Genomic DNA, 24,813 nt, shown 5'->3' with positions numbered 1-24,813 from the left:
TTCTATCCCGACACACATGGGGTCGTCACGAGTCAGAGCTGACTCAGCAGCAGCTGGTGACAGTCCCAGTGTCTGGAGGAGCACTAGGTAGTGAGTGAATGAATGAATGAGCAATAATGTTCGCTGATTGTTTCTTTGGGTTTTTTTTATTGTCCTGGATTATCTGGTTAATTTTTCTAGTTCTCACCTGAGGTGTGCAGACCCAGCATACATAATTTCAAGTTCTGTTTTGGTTGGTGCCTTATATCTAGCTATGAAAGAAACCATTACCTGGCATTTTAAGGAAGGACACTGTGGTGTTACTCCTTAGTTTTCAACACCAGGCGTTTGGGGGAAAGGCTTTCCATTTTAAAGTTTTTAAAAATGAATTAGGAATCTTCATTTGATAGGTTTTTTCATTCATGCTTATAAATAGCTATTATATGACCCAGTTGAGCTAGGAGCTCTAATGCCTAAGGTGAAATTAATCCTCACAACCATTTCATATTGAGAAACAGAGAACTTGGTGGATATTAGAAAAAGAAAGCGCTCTATCTCGTTACTTTGTTATGAGCAACGTTACTCAAAACCTGTTTAGAACAGAACTCACAGTTTTTAGAAAGTCCTGCTTTTCTTGCAGAAAACATACATGCATTGATAAAATGCAGGTGAGTTAGCAAACACAACAGTATCTTGGGAAAGACTGCATTTCTTTGCCAAAATCCATGGAATTAGGTACCCTGAGGCAACTAAGATGAGGACTCAGAAAAATGCTTTAATAAGTATTCTTTGCTCATAGCACCACAAATCTGAAGTTAGGTACAGCCTATGGGGAGCTAAAGGGATAATGCGGATCTCAGAATAAGTTGGAAAGAAATATCCACAAACTCCAGACACATGACGCAGTACGAGTGTTCCCAAAGGGGGAAATTCAGCAGGGCAACTAACTACTGCTTGGCTTCCAGGAAGCTGAAGCATTAACTTAATGCTAACTCCAGCCTCTATTAACCTGGCATCAAAACTAGTTAGGTTTAGTTACCCCTCAGTTAGTCTCTGACCCTAAAAGCTAGTGAGTTTTTCTCACTCTAACCAAATAGGTTGACATCCAAGAAGCACAGTCTCATCTCTAGAAATGCCTCACCTCTACTACCAGTGATCTGCTTTGAGAATTCATGCTGGAGAAGTAAGTCTCATTGCTGAACAATTTTGGGCTGTGTCTAGTACACCTGGAAATAACAATGTTGTTGTTGTTAGCTGCGTTGAGTTAGGCCCCAACTCATGGTGACCCCATTTGTTACAGAGTAGAACTGCTTCATAAGGTTTTCTTTCTTTTTTATTTTATTGTGTTTTAGGTGAAAGTTTACATGAAAATTAGTTTCTCATTCAAAAATTTATACACAAATAGTTTTGCAACATTGGTTGTAATCCCTGCAATGTGTCAGCACTCTTTCTTTCTACCCCAAGTTCCCTGTGTCCATTCATCCAGCTTTCCTGTCCCTTCCTGCCTTCTTGTGTTGCTTTTGGGCAGGTGTTGCCCATTTGGTCTTCTATACTTGATTGAACTAAGAAGCACGATCCTTACATGTGTTACTATTTGTGCTATAGGCCTGTCCAATCTTTGGCTGAAAGGTGGGCTTCGGGAGTGGCTTGGAAACATAAGCCAACAATCTTCTGTATGCACAAAGCCAAGGACGCCATTCACTGTGGGAACTTAAAAGATTTCTCAAAAATGATTTTGACTTTCGGTGGTTTTTGCATCACACAAAGACGTCAGAGCCCACCTTCACTCACATAGGGTTCAGTTCTCCCATATTTCCAGCTCATTTTAAAAGGTTACAGTCATTCCAAATGCTGATTTCCTCTTCACCAAAGCTAAACACAGTTACCTTAATGCTTAGGCTTTCAAATTCTCTCTGAATCATCAAAACAAAATACTTGGAAAATGTTTGTTTCCCAGGTGATTTCCAGGAGGTTCAGCACTGTTTGCCACGGGGCCTAAACTGAGTGCATTGGATTGAATTATGTCCCCCCAAAAATGTGCGTTATCAGTTTGACTGGGCCATGATTCCTGGTATTGTGTGATTTTTCTATATGTTGTAAATCCTGCCTCTATGATGCTAATGAGGGAGGATAGGTGGCAGTTGTGTTAGTGAGGCAGGACTCAACCTACAAGATTGGATTGTGTCTTGAGGCAATCTCTTGAGATATAAAAGAAAGAAGCAAGCAGAGAGACAGGGGGACCTCGTACCACCAAGAAAGCAGTGCCAGGAACAGAGAGCATCTTTGGACCCGAGGTCCCTGTGCAGAGAAGCTCCTAGACCAGGGGAAGACTGATGAGAAGGCCAACAGAGAGGGAAAGTATTCCCTGGAGCTGATGCCCTGAGTTTGGACTTTCAGCCTGCTTTGCTGTGAGGAAATAAATTTCTCTTTGTTAAAACCATCCACTTGTGGTGTATCTGTTATAGTGGCACTAGATGACTAAGACATGGAGCAAGGGAGGGTCCTGAAGTATGGAACCAAGGTGTTGCATACTTACCCACAGAGCAGCTGCAGCTTTCTTCATGCTCTGAAAAATACTTTCTTTTTGGCTTTATCTTGGTAATAATGAAAAAGATCAAAAATGGAATGAGATTATGAATACCACTTAACGGGCAGTTTGGCAAGCTGGTACAAGATTATTATATCTTCAACTAATTTCTGCAAATTTGTGTGGAAGCAGGGCCCTCTTTGTGACTAAGAATATCTTATGTAGAACCTTCACTTTTTTTAATAGCTAATTACTTCCTCGCAGCAACAGGACACAATGTGGCATATAATGAAACCTCATTGTAACAGATTTGAATATACCATAGGTCAAATGGTGTCCCCATAGCATAATTACTCATGATAAGATTCTAATAATGTGTAGTTTAGCTAAGTATGTATTATTAGACTTCTGTCTGGTAATTTTAGTCCTAATCCCCTGATATTCCACAGGTTTCATTAAGCAGTTAGGAAAAGAAGAAAAAGCAACAAATGCTTGTCTCTATTTGTACAAGAGATTTTTACCTTCTCTGCTTAAAACTACATCTACTGTAATGATACAACACTGGAACAGGTACTGTGAGGGTTATAAAAGGCATTTGATGCTGTCCCAGTAAGGCTAATCTTAGCAAATCCTTAGTGGTTGGGGGCCCAGACTCTGGAGTTAGACTGGGTTTGCGTCCTAGTTCTACCACTTGCTAGCTGGGTGACCCTAGGCAATTTACTTAACCTTGTCATCCTCACCTGGTAGCTGATGGTAATAATATCCCATGGGGCCACAGTGAGACTAAAATGAGGTGAATTCACACAAGCCTTTAGCACAGTGCCCAGGATGTAGAGATTACCCAGTAAAGGTTAGAGAAGAGAGGGTAAGGAGAGAGTGATCTTAAAATTGAATTGGCAAAATGAGACCTACCTACGTGAGTGGCAGTGTATGCAAAATGGTGTGGGAAGGGGCTTTGGTGGGGGGCATGGATACCAGCGGAGTCGAGTCAACTGGGAAGATGTTAGGATGTTTCCTCAGAGGTTAGGACCTTGCTTCTCAAAGCACATCCATGGACCAGCACCACTGGCATCACGTGGGAGCTTGTTAGAAATGCAGAATCCCAGACCCCACCCTGGACCTACATTTCAACAAGATGAATCTGCATTTCAACAAGATGCCCATGACACTTACGGCACATAAAGTTTGGGAAGCCCTACTCTAGGACACACCTTGCTTCCCAGAGCTGCCATTAAATCCTGTCATTCACATCAGCACGTGCAACAGGCTAGAGAGGGAGACTGTACTTCCCAAAATTCCCAGTGCACAAAACTGTGAATGTTAAATACCAACAGTAATAGGCAGAAATATGATAGTACTGAGAAAAATAAACAGAACCAGCTGAATAAAGCAAGGAACATAAGTTATGATTCAATTAATATTTATGCTTAGGCAGGATAAAAATCGCAAATATTTATTTCATCCAGGCTGAAAATGAAAACCAAGAGAACATATCATCACTGTCTTTGGGAGAATTTGGGCAGAAATCCCTGGTACCATCAGACTTATGAAAAACGTGCATACCTCTAGGGAGCAACAACGTTTCAATTCCATGTGAACCCTTGCCCATTCCCTCAAGCTCACATCAAACAATAAACAACGTTTGGTGAGCTACACTATGTACACCCCACATACCACAGAGCAGACAGATACCCCGCCTCATCCACACCTTCCTCCTTTTCCTGTCTGCCTAGCTTCTGCTTCTTAGCCAGAAACACAGAATCTTTGAGTTGAACTAAACTTGAAATGGAACAAGAACAAAGGGGTGAACCGATTGTGAAAGTAATACCTATGTTTATCAGGTGCCTACTTATGCAAGCAAGGTATTGTGCCACACGTTATTTGAGCTTTCATCATCTCATTTTAACTCTTGCAAAACTCCTCTAAGACAGGCTATTAATTCTCTACTATTTCAACTGAGGAAATGAGGATCTACAGAGATCAAATCATTTGCCAAAGGCCAAGTGTTCGTTGTACGGTGGTGACTTGCATGCTGCTGTAATGCTGGAAGCTATGCCACTAGTATTTCAAAGACGAGGAAGGGTCACCCATGGTGGACAGGTTTCAGTGGAGTTTCCAGATTAAAACAGACTAAGAAGAAACACCTGGTGCTCTACTTCTGAAAATGAGCTAATGAAACACATAGAGATCACAACAGAACACTGTCGGACTCGCTCGCTTTGGACACGTCATCAGGAGTAATTAGCTGCTGGAGGAGGACATCATGTTTGGGGAGGTAGGGAGCCAGTGGGGTGAGGCAGAGCCTCGGTGAGTGGATTGGTACAATGGCTGAAACAACGGACTAGAGGATGCCAGTGATCACGAGAATGGTACAGGCACCGGGCAGCATTTTGTTCTGTTGTACATAAGGTTGTCATGCTTCGTGGTTGACTTGATGGAAACTAGCTGGCTAGCTATACAGCTAACAAGTAGCACACTGAGACTGGAACCCAGGTCTAACGTCTGCTCTCTAACTTACATGGTAAAAACAATGCCTATCAATCCAATAGCCATCTTCTTGAGGAATGGCTTCTCATTTGTAATTCCAACGTAATATTTTTCCTGGCTTTCACTTCCTCTGATGAGTGGGGAAGTGGCAAAGGAATATTTTGAATGCAGACTGAATTTGAACTATGGATGGTGAAGTACAGGATAATTTCCTTCTTGGTATTTTCAAAGTTCTTCATTTTAACCATCTGTTGCAGGCTGACAGATGAGTTGATGTATGACAGAATAATGGGTCTTCAGTTCTAGAAAGGCATAAGGAATGCTTGAAAAATAGAAGCTCTTTTCATGAACCTAGCTGTGCTAATGCCACTAGCTCACTCAAAAAAAAAAGTTGATGGGAGGGAAGTGTGAAATATAATCATTCCCCTAAACAGAAAGTTTCTCACAATTGACAAAGGTCGAGTCCAGCAGAATATGCCAATTCTAAAATCATGCCAGAGTTTTCACATCCAGTCATTTACTGAGGGAGGGGCAGGGAAAGGGGAAGTGAAGCATAAATAAATAAAAACATCAACAAAAAGCGTTCTTCCATCCCTATCCCATGAACATTTAATTATCTTTTTTTTTTTTTTTAAGGCAGCAGTGTTAGGTGTTTCTTGTGTCTTTGAGATAATTTGGGGAACATCCAGATTTCTGAAATCCAAATGATTTTCCCTTTAAGTGTCTCCTCCAAATGTGAAGTCTCTCACCTTTCTATACTTGTTCAGTGAATGTATATAAGCACTCACTATATGCCAGGTATTTGAGAAGGCCCTAGGGACACAGCTGGTGAAGACAGTCCTGTCCCCAAGGTACTGAAAGTCCAGTGAGTGAGACCAACATGTCAAATAGAACATGATGTGATTTTTCACAGTGTAACAAAGCATCCATTCAGCATCTTGGTGGTACAGCCTCCTAGGCAGAACATCTTCAGATGGGCTTATAAGTCTTTACAAAATGATCAGAGTTCTTTCCCAACCATAAACTGCAGCCAAATGAAATACTCAAACACACACTTAGATGACATATTGTTGTCAAATAGATTTGATGTTCTGCCTACTGACTGAACCCTTTAGACTCGGTTGGCAAAGTTTTGGCCACATGGATTTAATCTCAGCAGAGTGTTGCTATTTACAAAAGAACATCAGAACACAGTTTGTTTTTTTTTTTAAGTCAAGCCATTACAGCTGAATTCACAGTCAAATATCAATGACCATGAACAAATCAGGCCATGTCACTTGAAAACAGCAACACCACAACACGCAATACAGGAGACATCAGCACAACTGGACTAAACCAAAAGCAAAGAAGTTTCCTGAATAAACTGAATGCTTCGAAGGCCTGCGTAGCAGGGGTGAGGGTTTGGGGACCCTGGTTTCAGGGGACATCTACGTCAATCAACATAATAAAATCTATTAAGAAAACATTCTGCATCCCACTTTGAAGAGTGGCATCTGGGGTCTTAAAAGCTAGCAAGCGGGCATCTAAGATGCATTAATTGGTCTGAACCTACCTGGACCAAAGGAGAATGAAGAACACCAAAGGCACAAGGTAATTATGAGCCCAAGAGACAGAAAGGGCCACATAAACCAGAGACAACATTAGCCTGAGACCAGAAGAACTAGATGCTGCTTGGCTACCACCGATGACTGCCCTGACAGGGAACACAACAGAGAATCTCTGATGGAGCAGGAGAGAAGTGGGATGCAGACCTCAAATTCTCATAAAAAGACCAGACTTAATGGTCTGACTGAGACTAGAAGGACTCCAGAGGTCATGGTCCCCAGACCCTCTGTTAGCCCAAGACAGGAACCATTCCCAAAGCCAACTCTTCAGACAGGAATTGGACTGGACTGTAGGATAGAAAATGATACCGATGAGGAGTGAGCTTCTTGGCTCAAGTAGACACATGAGACTATGTGGGCAGCTCCTATCTGGAGAAGAGATGAGAGGGCAGAGTGGGTCAGAAGCTGGCCAAATGGACACGAAAATAGAGAGTGGAGGGAAGGAGTGTGTTGTCTCATTAGAGGGAGAGCAACTAGGAGTATATAGCAGGGTATATATAAATTTTGTTTATGAGAAACTGACTTGATTCATAAACTTCCACTTAGAGCACAATAAAAATTTTAAAAAAGAAAGAAAATGGCAAACCCATTGCCATCATCTTCATCACACCCATTGATGCAGCAATTAAATATTCCAGTGTCCATGCTGAACACTTTAATTTTCATCCTCACATCAACCCTGTAAGGCAGGCACTCCTATTCCATTAATTTTAAAATTCCTGATCAGGTTAGCTTTATCACGTTATTTCTGGCCGTATGTATCAGCTCTCTTCCATGTTTTATCTGGGAAATATCTGTAGTGTAGAATAGTAAGTTAATAACAGGGTTATGTTTTCAAAGGCGTATTTGACAGCCTGAATGTATCCCGGCTGTCCCTTCCCACTCTAATATTATGTAATTCTGGGGGAGGAAGATGTACATTTTCCCAGTTTCAGAGAAAATGATAACAAAAAACTATAGAGCAGCCTTCAGAGAGGAGCTGGTTTGGGTCAGAAGGTGGCACCTGAAAGGCCTGCCAGAGTTTTCTGCATCAAAACTGCACAGTACAGCTGACTTGAAATGAGTTCACGCAGAACACAACTGTATTCAAATATAGGTTGGGTGGTGGGGGTGTCTTCAATATTTTTTAGACAAATAAAGAAATTACTTTGAATTATCTGATATTTTAGCTACTCATGTCTCTACCCTCTCCCATTACATGGAGAAAAAAAAAGATAGTTGTGGGGCGTGTGTGTGTGTGTAATAAAGCTGTGATGGGGTAGTTGTTTTGTTCACTTGATGAGAGAGCACTGTGGCCCAGGAGGCGTGTGCGAGATGAAGCTCAAATCTGGCTGCTTCTGGCTGTAAGTCTCCCCCTGTGTCTCCTGTATGCTATATTTCTTCCAGATGTTTCACCTGCAAGCTGCCTGACATCTGGTGTTTCCCAGGATGTTTATTGTGACCACATGTTTTGTGTCAAGTAGACAAAGCTGGTAGTTAATTCCCTACATCTTAGCACTTTCATCTAGCTTGTTCAATAGCAGCCTCAAAAATATTTTAAAAGTGCCCAAAAATACGTACGAATAGAAAAGACTGATATGATGATAACAGTAAAAAACAAACATTCCCGAATTCCCAGATTCATCCTTGACTAACTCTAAACATGTGATTTTTTTTCCAGTTATTTTTAAAACATTCAAACTGATTTCAGCAGTTTCCTCATCTCTGGTGTAAGATCTTGAACTTGTTACTTATTTTTGTACTTATTGATAGATATGCCAAATAACCAATAACCAATTATTTAGAAAGTCTGCTGTTTCAGGTGTAAGTCACAACTCACCTGGAAACACTTAACGACCCTGATTGCTTGCAAATGACCAAGGTCCTAGGGCCCAGAAAGCAGGAATACTCTTCCTCCACAATTTAGACCTATAAAAGATCTACCCCAGATCTCTTTGTCCTTGGGCTCACCTTGTTTATTGCTTGGCTTCCTAAAAAGAAGAGGGCTGCAGGTAGGCAAATGCAGAGAGCTAATAGTGTCAGTAGCCATGTGGACCACCAGGACACCCAAGAAAGGAGCAATCTTCTCATCCTCACACTGAAACCTCCTCCAACTAACACCAGAGCCCAATACCTGCCCTTGCTCCTGACCTACTCAATATCAGCATGCATCCTTCTTAGGCATGGAGTAAGCAGGTAGTGGATTGGAGCCCAAAGCTCCCTCTGGGGGCCAATTCATAGGCTTTCCAGATAAGCCATTTTGATGTATTTATTATTCAGCATGAGTCTGCTTTGAAAACCACCCGAGGAAAAGCCTAAAAGGATATTAGATGATGCCACGAAATAACGCCAATACCCTTTTCTATGCTGTTACATTTATGGCTATTACACGTGGTGAAGTTTTCCTGTATCCAGAGCAAGGAAATAGTGTGATACAATGAAAAGTGTGGACCGTGAGTTAGTCAAATGTATATTTAGAACATCCATTGGGGTTACTATGTACCAGGCACTGTGTTAAGTATTTTATTGCATTAATGCATTTATTCTTGACAAAAATCCTAGGAAAATCTATATTATTAGTGCCCCTTTTTAAAGATATATGGGCAGTTCTGCTCTGTCCTATAGGGTTGCTATGAGTTGGAATTGACTCAATCGCTATGGTTTTGGTTTTTGGAGCCCTGGTGGCTCAGTGGTTAAGAGCTCGGATGCTAACCAAAAGGTCGGCAGTTCAAATCCACCAGCTGCTCATTGGAAACCCTGTGAGGCAGTTTTACTCTATCCTATAGGGTCCTCATGAGAATCGACTCAATGGCAACAGACTTGGTTTTTGTTTTTACAGATAAGGAAACTGAGGCTTAATGGAGTCCCACAGCAGGGCAGGTTAGTAAGAGCTGAGATCTGAACTCAGGGCTGTCTGATTCCAAATATTATAATGCTACTTTCTTCCCTAAAAACCTATGTATAATAATAATACCTACCTCAAATTTCTTAGTGAAGATTAAGTGGAATAAGGTATGTGCTGGCATATAGTGAGTCAGTCATAGCTATTGATAGTAATACTACTAGTATTACTATTAATTTATTTTGACCAATTATTAACTTATTTATATTACTATTAACTTATATGGAAAGGCTCGTGTGATTTGTAATGAAAAAATTAGGCAGAATCAATTGGAAATCATATCAGGTTTTGACGAGTGTTTTAACACAGCATTTTCAATACCATTGCACAAAGCTAGAAGAGACTTACATCCATTCTGAGATCGCTAAGTAGCAACGAATACCTCTCTTTTGCACCAAGGTTATGAAGTCAATTGCCTACAACTGTGCTACTGGGAGAGATGCACAGAACCTTTAAAATCTTCATTTTACAAGAAAAGTTGGAAACAAGAAACAGGGGGCCTAAGCTCCACAGGTGAGCAGCCACAAATTAATTGATGAGCTTCTCTGAGAATGGGCTAGAGAAGAAAAAGTTCAGTATGTCAATCATAAACAAGTCTCATTTAGGAGACTAAGAAGTGACATCCTACCTTAATTCTCAAGCCTAAGCCGATTCTTCACGCATGAAACGAGGTGACTGATCATTGCCCATCCACTGACGTCACACCAGCATCCACTAGTCTCTCTCTTTGCAAAATCCAGCTTAACTGACTATGCAACCGTAGTGTGTCTGAAAGTAGCAACAGAAAACAATCAGGCAGTGTAGAGAGTAAAAGACATAAACTGCTTGAGGGATGGGAAGGAATCTTCTTTGGCTGGGATTCCCCCACACCCTCCATTTTTAGAACAGTGCCTAGACCATAGGACCCTGAATGGCGCAAATGGCTAAGCACTCAGCTACTAACCAAAAGGTTGGAGGTTCAAATCTACCTCGGAAGAAAAGACTGGTGAGCTGCTTCTGAAAGATTACAGCCATTTCAGAGCACAGTTCTACTCTGAAACACATGGAGTTGCCATGAGTCAGAATCAACTTAATGGCAACTGATTTCATCAATGTGGTGAAAACCACTTGAAATTGTGCACTGCAGATCAGTAAACAGACACAGTTAAGCCTGTGCATACCTTACTTACTGGTTAATCTGCCCCTGCCACTGCTGCAAAGTCAGCTCTGACCCACAGCAACCCTGTGGGACAGGGGGAAACAGCCCTACAGGGTTTCGAAGGCTGTCTCTGCCCCATCTTTCACTCGTGGTGCAGCTGGTGGGTTGGAACCACTGACCTTTTGGTTAGCTTCTGAGCACTCTAACCACTGCACCATGAGGGCCCTTTTACCCAGCCTATAGTGTGAAGTTAATAAATGTTGGGCAGAAGACTGGACAAAGGGATAGATAGAACAATGGACAAGTGAACAAATCAATGGACTTTGGAGTCAAACAGATCTGAGTTTGGGGCCCAACCCCTCAACTTACTTAACTTCTTTAAGCCTCACCTTCTTCATTGTAAAATCAAAACAAGCTACCAGCTACTTCATCGGGTTGCGGTGAGGATGGAATGAGGTGATCTAGGTAAAGCACTTTTTACATCATCTTAGCACATGGTTCGCTCCCATTACAGCCCAGGAACACAGCTTAACAAATTAGTAACTGAGAAACCTCCAGAAAAATCACTCACACTTCTGAATCTCGGTTTCCTCATCTGTAAAGTGGGGTTAATACTCTCCACCTCAAAGTGTTATGGTGAGAATTAAATGAATAGTGTGTATAATGTATCCTGTCCAATATATAGTGACTGCTCCATAAATGATACCATAGTTATTAATATTACTATTAATTTATTATGAACCAATAAAATCTTAGGTCTCTAAGAAGCAATCGAATGCAGTGATTACAAACACAAGTTCTGGAGCCAAACTCCCTGGGTTCAAGTACTTGTTCTGTATCTTTCAAGCTGGGGTTAAGTAACTTATCCCATCTGCAAAGTGGGATAATAATAGTAGCTACCCCAACAGGGTTGTTGGGAGATTAAATAAGCAAATATATGTAAGGCGCTCAGTGACTCCCCCACGTGTCTGTCAGTTTGACATACTGTGCTGGCTTGTGTGTTGCTGTGATGCCGGAAGATATGCCACTGGTATTCAGATACTGGTAGGGTCGCCCATGGTGGACAGTTTCAGCTGAACTTCCAGACTAAGACAGACTAGGAAGAAGGACCTGGCAGTCTACTTCTGAAAAGCATTAGCCAGTGAAAACCTTATGAATAGCAGCAGAACATTGTCTGATATAGTGCTGGAAGATGAGCCCCTAGGTTGGAAGGCACTAAAATATGACTGGAGAAGAACTGCTTCCTCAAAGTAGAGTTGATCTTAATGCAGTACTGAAGGATTCTATGGGGGAAAACCTGGTGGTGTAGTGGTTAAGTGCTACGGCTGCTAACCAAAGGCTCGGCAGTTCAAATCCTCCAGGCGCTCCTTGGAAACTGTATGGGGCAGTTCTACTCTGTCCTATAGGGTCGCTATGAGTTGGGATCGATTCGATGGCACTGGGTTTGGTTTTTGGTTTTGGGGGGAAATATTAAACAATGCAGGAAACATCAATAGAAGATGGAAGGACTACACAGAGGCACTGTACCAAAAAGCACTGGTCAACATTCTTCCATTTCAGGAGGTAGCATATGATCGGGAACCGATGGTACTGAAGGAGGACATCCAAGCTGCGCTGAAGGCACTGGCAACAAGCAAGGCTCCAGGAATTGACGGAATACAAATTGAGATATTTCAACAAACAGATGCAACACTACAAGTGCTCACTGGCCTATGCCAAGAAATTTGGAAGACAGCTACTGAGGGGAAGACAGGCCACTGACTGGGAGAGATCCATATCTATGCCTATTCCAAAGAAAGATGATCCAACCGAATGCAGAAATTATCCAACACCATCATTAGTATCACACACAAGTAAAATTTTGCTGAAGATCGCTCAAAAGTAGCTGCAGCAGTACATTAACAGGGAACTGCCAGAAATTCAGGCCGAATTCAGAGGAGGACGTGGAACCAGGGGGGATATCACTGCTGATGTCAGACGGACCCTGACTGAAAGCAGAGAATACCAGGAAGATGTTTACCTATGTTTTATTGACTATGCAAAGGCATCTGGCTGCGTGGGTCATAACAATTTATGGGTAACATTGAGAAGAATGGAAATTCTGAAACACTTAATTGTGCTCATGAAGAACCTGTACATAGATCAAGAGGCAGTCATTTGAATAGAACGAGGGGATACTGTGTGATTTAAAATGAGGAAAGGTATGTGTCAGGGTTCTATCCTTTCACCATACTTATTCAACTTGTATAATCCAAGAAGCTCAACTATATGAAGAACAAACAACCTAACTTCAGGACTGCAAGAAGACTCATTAACAACCTGCTTTACATAGTGACACAGCCTTGCTTGCTGAAAGTGAAGAGGACTTGAAGCACTTACTGATGAAGATCAAAGACCACAGCCTTCAGTATGGATTGCATCTCAACATAAAGAAAACAAAAATCCTCACAGCTAGACCAATAAGCAACATCATGATAAACGGAGAAAAGACTGAAGTTGTCAAGGATTTCATTTTACTTGGATCCACAATAAACACCTGTGGAAAATGCAGTCAAGAAATCAAAAGATGCATTGCATTGGGCAAATCTGCTGCATAAGACCTCTTTAAAGTGTTAAAAAGCAAAGATGTCACCTTGAAGACTAAGGCTCACCTGACCCAAGCCATGTTGTTTTCAATCTCCTCATATGCATGTGAAAGCTGGACAATGAATAAGGATGACCGAAGAAGAATTGATGCCTTTGAATTATGGTGTTGGTTAGAATATTGATTATACCATGGACTGCCAAAAGAAGAAACAAATCTGTCTTGGAAGAAGTACAGCCAAAATGCTCCTTATAAGTAAGGATGGGCAGACTTCGTCTCACATACTTTAGACATACTATCAGGAGGGTCCAGTCCATGCAGAAGGACGTCATGCTTGGTAAGTACAGGGTCATTGTAAAAGAGGAAGACCCTCAATGAGATGGACTGACACAGTGGCTGTAACAGTGGGCTCAAGCAAAACAATGATCATGAGGATGGTGCAGGACCAGGCAGTGTTTTGTTCTGCTGTGCATAGGGTCGCTATGAGTTGGAACCGACTCAACGGCACCTAACAACAACCACAGTCAGTGAATGCTAAGTGGTAGCAGCTAGCATCATCATCATCACCATTATCATCGTCATAGCCTCCTTCTCCCTCTTCTCTTTCTTCTTCATGAAATGGTCAGAAAATCAACTCTTTAGAAATTGCTTACCTCCCAAATTAAAAATGATAATCTCACTTTTCTCTTTCTTCTTCATGAAATGGTCAGAAAATCAACTCTTTAGAAATTGCTTACCTCCCAAATTAAAAATGATAGGCACAATAATAATAATTGAATGGACTGAAAAGCTTATTCCAGCTACAAATTTCATTGAAAATCAGGCAGCCTGTTTTTTCTTTTTCATCACCTGTGTGGACTATTAGCCTGCACAGGGTTCTGGCTGAGCTCAGAACAACCCCTGCTTGGAGGAGGCACAGAGACCCACAATAAGGAATAAAAGTGGAGGCCTCCAGCTTTGGGTGTTAGAAAGAAGTACGGAGGTGTGGTGTGAGGCAGTAGCAATTCGGGATGGGATTTTCCAAACATGTGTTATACAAATGAAGCAGCAGAAGTCCATGGCCTCTTGGCTTATTGGCTGCAAGATAAGAGCAGACAGGGTAGGGCATTCTCCTCCAAATGTAAGGACGGTAACTCACGTCCAAATCTCCATGGAGCCAGCTGTTTGGCTATGATTAAAGAGTGTTTCTACCTCAACTTTTTACTCTAGTGAGGATGGTGGCTGGAGCTCCCTTACTCCAGGCAGATTTCCTTTGCACATTCGAAACAGAAGCCTATTCTCTGGATTCTGACTTCCCATGGAGACTGGAGCTCACCCAGGGGGTTTGTGTAAAGTTTAGGGGATCAGTGGGATGTGTCCAAGCACAGTCAACATCAGGAAGTTGTTGTTGGGTGTCTTCAAGTCAATTCTGACTCATAGCGACTCTATAGGACAGTGTTGAACTGCCCCATAGGGTTTCCTAGGCTGTAATCTTTACAGAAGCAGATGGCCAGGTCTTTTCTCCTACCGTGCCTCTTGGTGGGTTCGAACTTCTGACCTTTCCGTTCGCAGCTAAGTGATTAGCCATCGCATCACCAGGGCTCCTTATATAAGGAAGAGAGGAACTGAAAACTCCAAACCTGGTATAAATTCACTTTATTTGCCTTGAGAAACTGGATTTCAGTTTCCTTAGCCATAAAGTAATAGTAAAGTCTGCCTCATGGAGTTGTAAAGGTAAAATGAAACAGTGCATATAAAACATTGAGCACCGGACCTGGTACATTAAAAGTGTCTGATAGCAATGAGCCTTCTGGAACCTGTATTCCTCTTTTTGCCTCTTCCTGCCCTCAATGTCTTCTCCTCCTGCTCCACTTCTGCCTCCTTCCTGCTTCTTCCCCCCCTCTCCTCACATCACTCCTCCACCCTTCCTCCCTCTTCCTCATCCCCCTCCTCCACTTTGTCCTCCCCTCTCTCTTCTCCTCTCCCTCCTCTTCTTCTTCCTCTCTGTCCTCTCTCTTCCTTTTCTCCTGCTCCTCTCCCTCCTCCTCTTGTTCCTCCCCCTCCTCCTCTTGTTCCTCCCCCTCCTCCTCTTGTTCCTCCCCCTCCTCCTCCTGTTCCTTCCCCTCCTCCTGTTCCTTCCCCTTCTCTTCTTGTTCCTTCCCCTTCTCCTCCTGCCCTTCCCCTTTGTCATCCTCCCCTCCTTTGATCACAATAGCCAGCTCTACAAACAAGAAGACAGCATATTTCATCCCATTTAACCAGCCACTATCCTGCCCAGAGACATCCAGCCAGGCTTTCCCCTACACCTGCCCTAAACGCAGTTCCCACGTGCTGGGGCTGCCCCTGTGGGCTAGCTCCTTCTTTGGGCTGCCAGTCCAGAAAACCAAGCCTCCCTTTGGTCATGCTGCTCTGCCTTCAGACCTCCACCAGACCACTGAGGCAATGGCTTGGGCAACCGTATCAACCCAATGTGGAATCCTGCAGGCCAGAGGGATGAGAGGCCTAAGCCTTGTGAAAGCTAAGCTGAGGGAAGACTAATTACCAAGAGAAATTGTGATGTCAATGACCCGAACCAGAAGGGGCATCACTCTTGCTTGACAGAGTCAATAAATGTGCTCCCACTGTTAATGGGGGTTAGAGCTGCACCAGCCAGGAGGGCAACACTAGTGACATGTGGCTGCTGAGCACTTGAATGTGGCTTGGTCCCAGTGAAGGTGTGCTGTAGGTATAAAACACATACCCAGTTTCAAAGACTTAGTACAAAAAAGGGAAAAAGTAAAATATTAATAATTTTTATGGTATATATTATTATACATTGGGTTAGATAAAATAGTATTATAATTCATTTTGCTAGGTTCTTTTTGCTCTTGTTCAACGTGGCTACTATGAAACATAAAATCACACATGTGGCTTGCATCTGCGGCTCGTATCCTATTTCTATCAGACAGCACAGTAATAGAACCTCCGTGTTCCTGTCCCAGAACGGCACCACACAGTCCTTCCCAAACTGCAGGTTTCTCCACCCTGCTCCTATCACCTGGCTACCAGTTATTTAATATAGTTCTTAAAAATAAATTACTTTTTAAACTTAAATAAAATTATGTTTTAAGCAAACCCTGTACTGCCCTTGGATCCAGAAGCCCAGCATTAATTTGATGTAATCAAAAGACATAATTCATAGGAATGAACCAAAGGGAAAGAAATAGTGCTATTAAACTTCACCTCGATGTATGTCACTGCTTGTCTGAGGGCTCTGAGCCTGGGACAACTTTTTTTTTTTTTTATATTAATTGTGCTTTAAATGAAAGTTTACAAACCAAGTCAGTCTCTCATACAAAAACTTATATACACCTTGCTATATACTCCTAGTTGCTCTCCCTCTAATGAGACAGCACACTCCTTCCCTCTACTCTCTATTTTCGTGTCCATTCGGCCAGCTTCTGACCCGCTCTGCCCTCTCATCTCTCCTCCAGACAGGAGCTGCCCACATAGTCTCATGTGTCTACTTGATCCAAGAAGCTCACTCAACACCAGTATCATTTTCTATCCCATAGTCCAGTCCAATTCCTGTCTGAGGAGTTGGCTTTGGGAGTGGTTCCTGTCTTGGGCTAACAGGAGGTCTGGGGACCATGACCTCTGGAGTCCTTCTAGTCTCAGTAGGACCATTAAGTCTGGTCTTTTTACAAGATGGGACATTTTTTGATATAAGGAGAGAGATTAGCACTTTTTAAATAGGTGTTGGAGCCCCTGAGTAATGAAAATGTCAAGGGTCTTGACTGCTAACTGAATGGTTGGAGGTTCAAGTCCACCTAGAGGCACCTCAGAAAAAAGGTCAGCCATTGAAAACACTATGGAGCCCAGTTCTGCTTGTCACACACAGGGCCGTCATGACTTGCAGCAGCTAGTTGGTCATTTTTAAACAGGTGTTGGAGACAGATTAATGCCCAACTGAGACTTTCTCCTTCACTATTCAGGTTGAAAGAGAATTGTGATAGAAAATGCCTTTCTCTCTGTGTAGTTCAATGTTACCTATTGCTATGTCTGGGTTCCCACCATGGTAGGTGACCCAAACCGCAGAATAACCTAGGCTCACTGAACATGAAGCCTGGTGTCCTGAATTCAAATCTCATCTCTGTGTGATAACTTGGACACATCACTTAAATTCCCTGCATCTAATTTCCTCATCTGTAAAACCGGTATAATTATCTTCACCCTCTCTTAGTTGTTGTGAAGATCAAATAACAATGAGATCAATCTGCAGCCGTGTGTTGAAAACAGTGGGCACTCTCCCAAAGTCAGAAGTCATTATTATTAGTGCTTCAGAGGAAACAGACTCAGGAGTAGGCAGATCATTGCTTCATCCACCCACGCTTAGCTCTTCGCCCTTCCAAAGCGAGTCCAAAGTTCTATCCCCAGTTGAGCTGCCATCTTGTTGTTAGACCTCTGTGTTCCCTGATTCGCAGCTTCATGCTGGGGTTCCTGGAAGCTGAAGCATACCCTACAAACTACGTGGAAACAAACCACCCTACCAGCTGCTCCCTCAGAGTGAGCTGTTTTTTTGGCTCACTGAACAGATACTTAAAATATGTTGCAGAAACCCGACCAGACTGTGTGTCAAAGTTCTTTAGGTACAGAAAGAGGGCGATGCTCAGAGCACACTTTATAAACCACTTAATGAACCACGGACAAATCACTTACCTCTGTTGGCCATAGTTTCTTCATCTGGGATATAGGGGTTTTATGGGGACCACATAGGCCACAATTGTGAAAGCACAATTTGGAGAACATAAAATACACAAAATGGTATCTTCTCTCCAAATTTTCAGGAAACTACATGGTATGCAGCAGTAGTCAAGCCAGGCATTCATGAGAGGGGAAATACTTAACCTGCCTATTCCTCAGCTGGAGTCCCTGGGCCGTGCAGGTTAAAGCATTTAGCTGCTAACTGAAAGGCTGGCAAGTCCAGTCCACCCTGAGGCACCTCAGGAGAAAGGCCTGATGATTCGTTTCTGAAAAATCAGCCACTGAAAAGCCTACGGAGCACAGCTCTTCTCTGACACACATGGGGTTGCCACAGCTCAGAGTCGATTCAACAGCAACTGGATTTTTTTATACCTCTATTTCCTCAAAAAATGGGGCTTATGTGTCTATGCCATAAGGTTGGTGAGTGAAGTCAGGAGGTGCTTAGCAGTGTGCCTTACATACAGGAAGTTCACAGTAAATGTTGTCCTAAGTCAACAACTAGTTGGTTTGGGACAGTTTCTGATTCACTCTCTGCCCTCCTCCACCATGCTCTGTGCCCCAGGAGGTGACCAGCATGGATCCGATCGGTGGCCTCCCTGCCATCTGGCTTCCGGTTGTTTTAGCCAATGAGAATCCTCAGCAGGAGGTTGGAGGGTGGGGGGAAATTGGAGTCAGGGCATTTGGCTCCAAGTCTCTATCTCAGCAAGGCAGCCTCAAACTCGGGCTTATACTGAAGCCCAAAATTAAAACATTCAGACTAATATATTCTTTGGCTAGAATTTTTGGCATAGTTTCCTCAGTTTTACACTTTGCTTAGTTATAGAAAACCTGGCTTGAAACTCTCGGATGCAAAAACTCTCAATCCTAAAGACATCTATTATTTGGTCCATTTATAAATCCTGGTGCTGCTATTAAGACAAATAAGGCCATCTAAAGGTGTTCTGTCTGGGATAGCCATTGGTACGATTAATCAGTGCCTTGATCATATTGCCATACAGTTTTTATTTAGTCTTATTATAAAATATGTTAAAAATACACAAGCTTATATACAACAAAAGAATCTATTATTCTACCAGTACCATTTGGTAAATTCTTGTGCAATGTTATATTGTTGTTGTTGTTGTTGTTAGGTGCCGTCAAGTCATTTCCAACTCACGGTGACCCTGTGTACCACAGAATGAAACACTGCCCAGTCTTGCCCCATCTTCATAATTGTTGCTATATTTGAGCCCATGGTTGCAGCCACTGTCAGTCCATCTCATTAATGGCCTTCCTCTATTTTGCTGACCCTCTACTTTACCAAGCATGATGCCCTTCTCCAGGTATTGATCTCTCCTGATAACGTGTCCAAAGCATGTGAGATGAAGTCTTGCCAGTCTCAGGTTTAACAAGCATTCTGGCTGTACTTCTTCCAAGACAGATTTGTTTGCTCTTCTGGCAGCCCATGGTACGTTAAATATTCTTCACCAGCACCATAATTCAACGGCACCAATACTTCTTCGGTCTTCCTTATTCGTTGTCCACCTTTCACATGCATTTGAGGTGACTGAAAATACCATGGCTTGGCTCAGGCACATCTCAGTCCTAAAAATGACATCTTTGCTTTTTAACACTTTAAGAAGGTCTTTTGCAGCAGATTTGCCCAATACAATACATAGTTTGACTTCTTAACTGCTGCTTCTGTGGACGTTGATTATAGATCCAAGTAAAATGAAATCCTTGACAACTTCAATCTTTTCTCTGTTTATCATAAGTTGTGTATTAGTCCAGTTGTGAGGATTTTTGTTTTCTTCTTGTTGAGGTGTAATCCATAGTGAAGACTGTGGTCTTTGATCTTCATCAGAAAGTGCCTCAAGTCATCTTCACTTTCAGCAAACAAGATTGTGTCATCTGCATATTGCAGATTGTTAATGAATCTTCCACCAATACTGATGTCACGTTCTTCTTCGTATTGTCCAGCTTCTCGAATTATTTGCTCAGCGTACAGATTGAATAGGTATGGAGAAAGAATACTACCTGGCCTCGCACCTTTTATGATTTTAAACCACACAGTATCCCCTTGTTCCATTTGAACGACTGTCTCTGGGTCTGCATACAGGTTCTGCATAAGCACGATTAAGTGTTCTGGAATTCCCATTCTCCGCGACGTTATCTGTAACTTTCTATGATCCACACAATCAAATGACTTTGCATAGTCAATAAAATACAGGTAAACATCTTTCTGGAATTCTCTGCTTTCACCCAAGATCCATCTGACATTAGCAATGATACTCCTAGTTCCACATCCTGTTCTGAGTCCAGCTTTTTGGATCTCTGGCAGTTCCCTGTTGATATACTGCTGGAACTATTTTTGAATTATCTTCGGCAAAATTTTACTTGTGTGTGATATTAATGATACTGTTCAATAATTTCTGCATTCTGTTGGATCACCTTTCTTTGATGGAACGAGACAACAGAGAAGCTCCATATCAGTCAGAACACGGCCAGTGATGGACTGCGGAACAGACCATCAATTGCTCATATGCAAGTTCAAGTTGAAACTGAAGACAATTAAAACAAGTCCATAAGAGCCAAAATATGACCTTGAGTATATCCCAGATGAATTTAGAGACCATCTCAAGAATAGATTTGATGCATTGAATACTAATGACAGAAGACCAGATGAATTGTGGGATGACATCAAGGACATCACACATGAAGAAAGTAAGAAAAAAAAGGGTCATTAAAAAGACAGAAAGAAACAAAAGACCAAAATGAATGTCAGAAGGGACTCTGAAACTTGCTCTTGAATGCAGAGTAGATAAAGTGAATCAAAAAAATTATGAAGTAAAAGAGCTGAACAGAAGATTTCAAAGGGCAGCTCAGGAAGACAAAGTAAAGCATTATAATGAAATGTGCAAAGACTTGGAGACAGAAAACCAAAAGGGAGGAACACGCTTGGCATTTTTCAAGCCAAAAGAACTGAAGAAAAAATTCAAGCCTCGAGTTGCCATATTGAAGGATTCTATGGGCAAAATGAGGCCCTGGTGGTGCAGTGGTTATTGTTGCTTATTACAGGTATTGGCCAGTTACTGTTGGCTAGGAATTGTGCTAAGCATTGTATTTGTGTTATCCTCACCACCTTCCTGTAAGGCAAATACTGTTATTATCCCACTTTAGAGAGAAGTAAACTGAGGCTTCACACGGTGCAGGAAATTGCCCAAGACCACACAACTAGTAAGCAGCAGAGCCAGAGTTCAAACCCAGGTCTGTCAGATGAGAGTTTGAGATTTTAACTCAGATAAGAGATACCCTAGTACAATATACTGATGCCCTCTTTACAGGCATGCTGCTGGGATGCTGAACAGGTTTCAGCAGAGCTTCCAGACTGAGAAAGACTAGGAAGAGAGGCCTGGTGATCTACTTCTGAAATTCAGTCAATGAAAGCCCTATGGATCATGACGGTCTGATCCCCTTGTACATGGGGTCTCCATGAGTCAGAAGCCAGCCGGATGGCAGGCAGCAGCAAAAACAACTAGGGCATAAAATATTGGATCAGCTTCCAAAAAACACCATATTCACTCTAAGGACATAGGTCCTTGATTTTAATTATGAAGTTTGTTTATGGAAAATGTTTCTGCACTATTTTTCATATTTAAATTCAGTAGGGCTTCAAATATAATATAATATCAAATATAATTTTTTTTTTAGGGCTTCAAATATAATATCTTTTCATTTTCCTGTGAACTTGTTTTAAATAGGAAGATCAGCATTCCACTAGGCAGCCATGACAGGCAGTATAGAAGGGCAGGTACACAGGCTGTGGAGACAGACTGCCAAGCTTAGAATCCTGGCTACTTCGTTGACAAATGACTTTGAGCAATTTAACCTCTCTGGGCTTCAGTTTCCTCATCTGTAAAATGGTAAGAAATTTAGCAGATATTTCACAGGATTGCTGTGAGGATTAAATGAGTTAATACATGTAAACTTGGAACAATACCTGAACAATAACCGAACCCAAACCATTGCCGTTGAGTCAGTTCCAACTCATGATGACCCCCCATGTTAAAGAGTAGAACTGTGCTCCATAGGGTTTTCATGGGTGATTTTTCAGCAGTGGATACCCAGACCTTTCTTCCAAGGCTCCTCAGGGTGGACTCCAAACTCCAACCTTTCAGTTAGCAGCCAAGTGTGTTAACCATTGACACAATGCAGGGACTCCTGGCACATAATAAGTGCTCAATAAATGTTGGGTGTTATTATTATTGCTATTGTTGTTGTGTGCTGTTGAGTCGATTACGACGCATAGCAGCCTTATAGGACAGAGAACTGCCCCACAGAGTTTCCAAGGAGCAGCTAGTGGATTCGAACTGCTGGCCGTTTGGTTAGCAGCCTGAGCTCTTAACCACTTCGCAACCAGGGCTTCCTTCACCACAGAATCATTTAACAGATCAACCTAAATGTTTTGACGGGATTTTCTCCATTTCCAAGCGAAAGATCTTCATATGACTCTGTTATTTTCTTAAATGCTTCTGCATCTAATTATGATCACTGTAAGTGATGAGGAGCCTATGAAGTAATTAACAGCTCAGGCTGCTAACCAAAAGGCCAGCAGTTCAAATCCAACAGCTGGTTCTTAGAAACCCTGTGGCAGTTCTCCTCTGCCCTGTAGGGTCGCTATGAGTCAGAATCAACTCAGTGGCGACGGGTTTGGTTTTGGTTTTGTAAATAATGACAGTCATTATGTCATAGTTGGAATTGTAGGATATCTGTGACTCCTAACAAATATGTAATATCAAGAGAGTGGTGTCCCTAGTTTGCATTTGTTTTGTCCCCCTGTAAGACTTTGTTCAATACCTGGCACATTACTCAAAAAAATATTTGAATGAAATCATAAGTCACAGGACTGAACATGAACAGAAAGCTGTGACTCGACACTGTCAAGCTGGCTTATTTATTTGTACCCATTCCTCGAATTTCTAATTCAAACCCTATCACTTCCAAGACTTGAGTTTCTTTATTCCTAACATTTTTATTGATGTTGAAATAGCTGTAGATTTATTGATGTTGTATTTGTTTGCTTGTTGGTTTATATCCCCCCTCGTTCCAGAAAGGACTTACAATGGCTTACAAGGATGTATGGGATTTAAGATACAATTAATTAGAACTAGCAGGAAAGAAAAAGGGAAAACAAGGATAGGGATAAAAACACAGGAATAGGGTTACATTTTTCCAGTTGGAGTCAACTCCACCTCATGGCAATCCATGTGTGTCAGAGTAGAACTGTGCTTCATAGGGTTTTCAGTGGCTGATTTTCAGAAGTAGGTGGCCAGGCCTTTCTTCCGAGGAGTTTTTGGGTGAACTCACACCACCATCCTTTCAGTGAGCAGTGAGCACGTTAACCATTTGCACCACCCAGGAACTCCAGTGTTAGAAGACTCATGCCATAAAAATCCCTATGGGTGAGACACGCATTCGCCCTACATTTTCTAGAGCCAACACAAAAGGTAAATTAATGAGTTAAATAATTCACAACAACCTCTGCATGAAGAGAGGGCAGTTGCTCAGAAGACTCAACCACTCTTAGTAGTAAGACCCCCAGAACTTTCTCCACAAAGGCCACAGCTAACGAGCGTCAATCACAACAACCTCCTCAGGGTATAAGGTTCTTCAGTGTGGTTCATGGCCCTCAATGAAGAGGCTAACCAAGGCAAGACATGAGGCGCCATGCCTCTGGGTTGGAAAGAAATACATGCCAGGTTTTCTACTTGAGGACTGTATTGCTTAGAATAAAAGCAAATGCTATTTCTTCTGGTTATCAAATATACTACTTTCCTTTCCAGATCAGTGTTTTTATTATTTTAGGTAAGCAGCACATGGTGTTTTTAAAGTAGTTAAATGTAAATATAATAATTCCAAAAAATTGTCCTGCTGTATTAGAACATGATCTGATTATATTTTGCACAGTGTCACCCCCTCTGAGTCATGAGAGAGGACATGAGAAATAGCCTCCATTGTCAGGAGTTTGGAGATGTTTCTCTAAAATGTTTGGTTCCCCTTATATCATTCAGCTTTTGTTTGATAATAATAAAGAAGCTTCTTTCTTCTGCAAACATGCCATTGATTCTGACTCATAGTGACCCTATATGACAACATAGAATTGCCCCATGGGCTTTCTAAGCTGTAATCTTTACTGGAGCAGATCACTAGGTCTTTTCCCCTTTGGAGTGGCTGGGGGATTTGAACCACTGATGTTTTGGTTAGCAGCCAAGAGCTTAACCACTGCGCCACCTGCCTTCATGTCAGGTGCTTTTCAGAATCAGACAAATTTGGATTTGAATCCTGGCTTTGCCACTTCTAATGTGTTACCTTATATCTCTGAGTCTTAGTTTCCTCATTTTAAAAATACAGTCTAACAAGATTATTGTAAGGATAACTTTATAGAAAAGCTCTGGCCCTTAGTAGGCACTCGAAACATTGTAGCTATTACACCCACTCCTAACTTACCAACATGGTTAGTTTTCAAAGACGAGGTCGTTATGTGAAAATTGGTATAATGTTAAAATGGAGAATGACTACATCAGATCACAAAATGGAAGATGGTTATATCATTACATAACTGCCAAATTGCATCGTTACATAACTGCCAAGCCACTGAGAATCATGGTCCAGCCAAGCTGACACATAACCTTAACCATCACAGCTAGCATTACTCATCTCGCACCTTGGCATCTGTTACTGCTAGATGTATGTCATTAATGCACAAAATATTCAGATAATAGACTTTTTACTATTGTTGTAAATGCAAAATGTCAGATAACAAGATAGTTGATAAGCAAGAGTGGCTGTATTGTCTTCCACTTAACCCAGTCCCAAGCATATAATAGACAACTCATGGGTTTGTTAAATAAG

The 24,813-nt window shown here is 41.9% G+C and overlaps 1 protein-coding gene across 1 annotated transcript in view; it reads left to right on the top strand.

Annotated features, from left to right (window-relative positions):
• SYNPR (synaptoporin) overlaps positions 1-24,813 on the top strand; it is a 433,067-nt gene that overhangs the window by 399,076 nt on the left and 9,178 nt on the right. The window lies entirely within an intron of this gene.

This window comes from Loxodonta africana, chromosome 22, assembly GCF_030014295.1.
Source record: "Loxodonta africana isolate mLoxAfr1 chromosome 22, mLoxAfr1.hap2, whole genome shotgun sequence".
NCBI lineage: Eukaryota > Metazoa > Chordata > Mammalia > Proboscidea > Elephantidae > Loxodonta > Loxodonta africana.
This window is presented reverse-complemented; position numbering and strand designations above follow the sequence as displayed.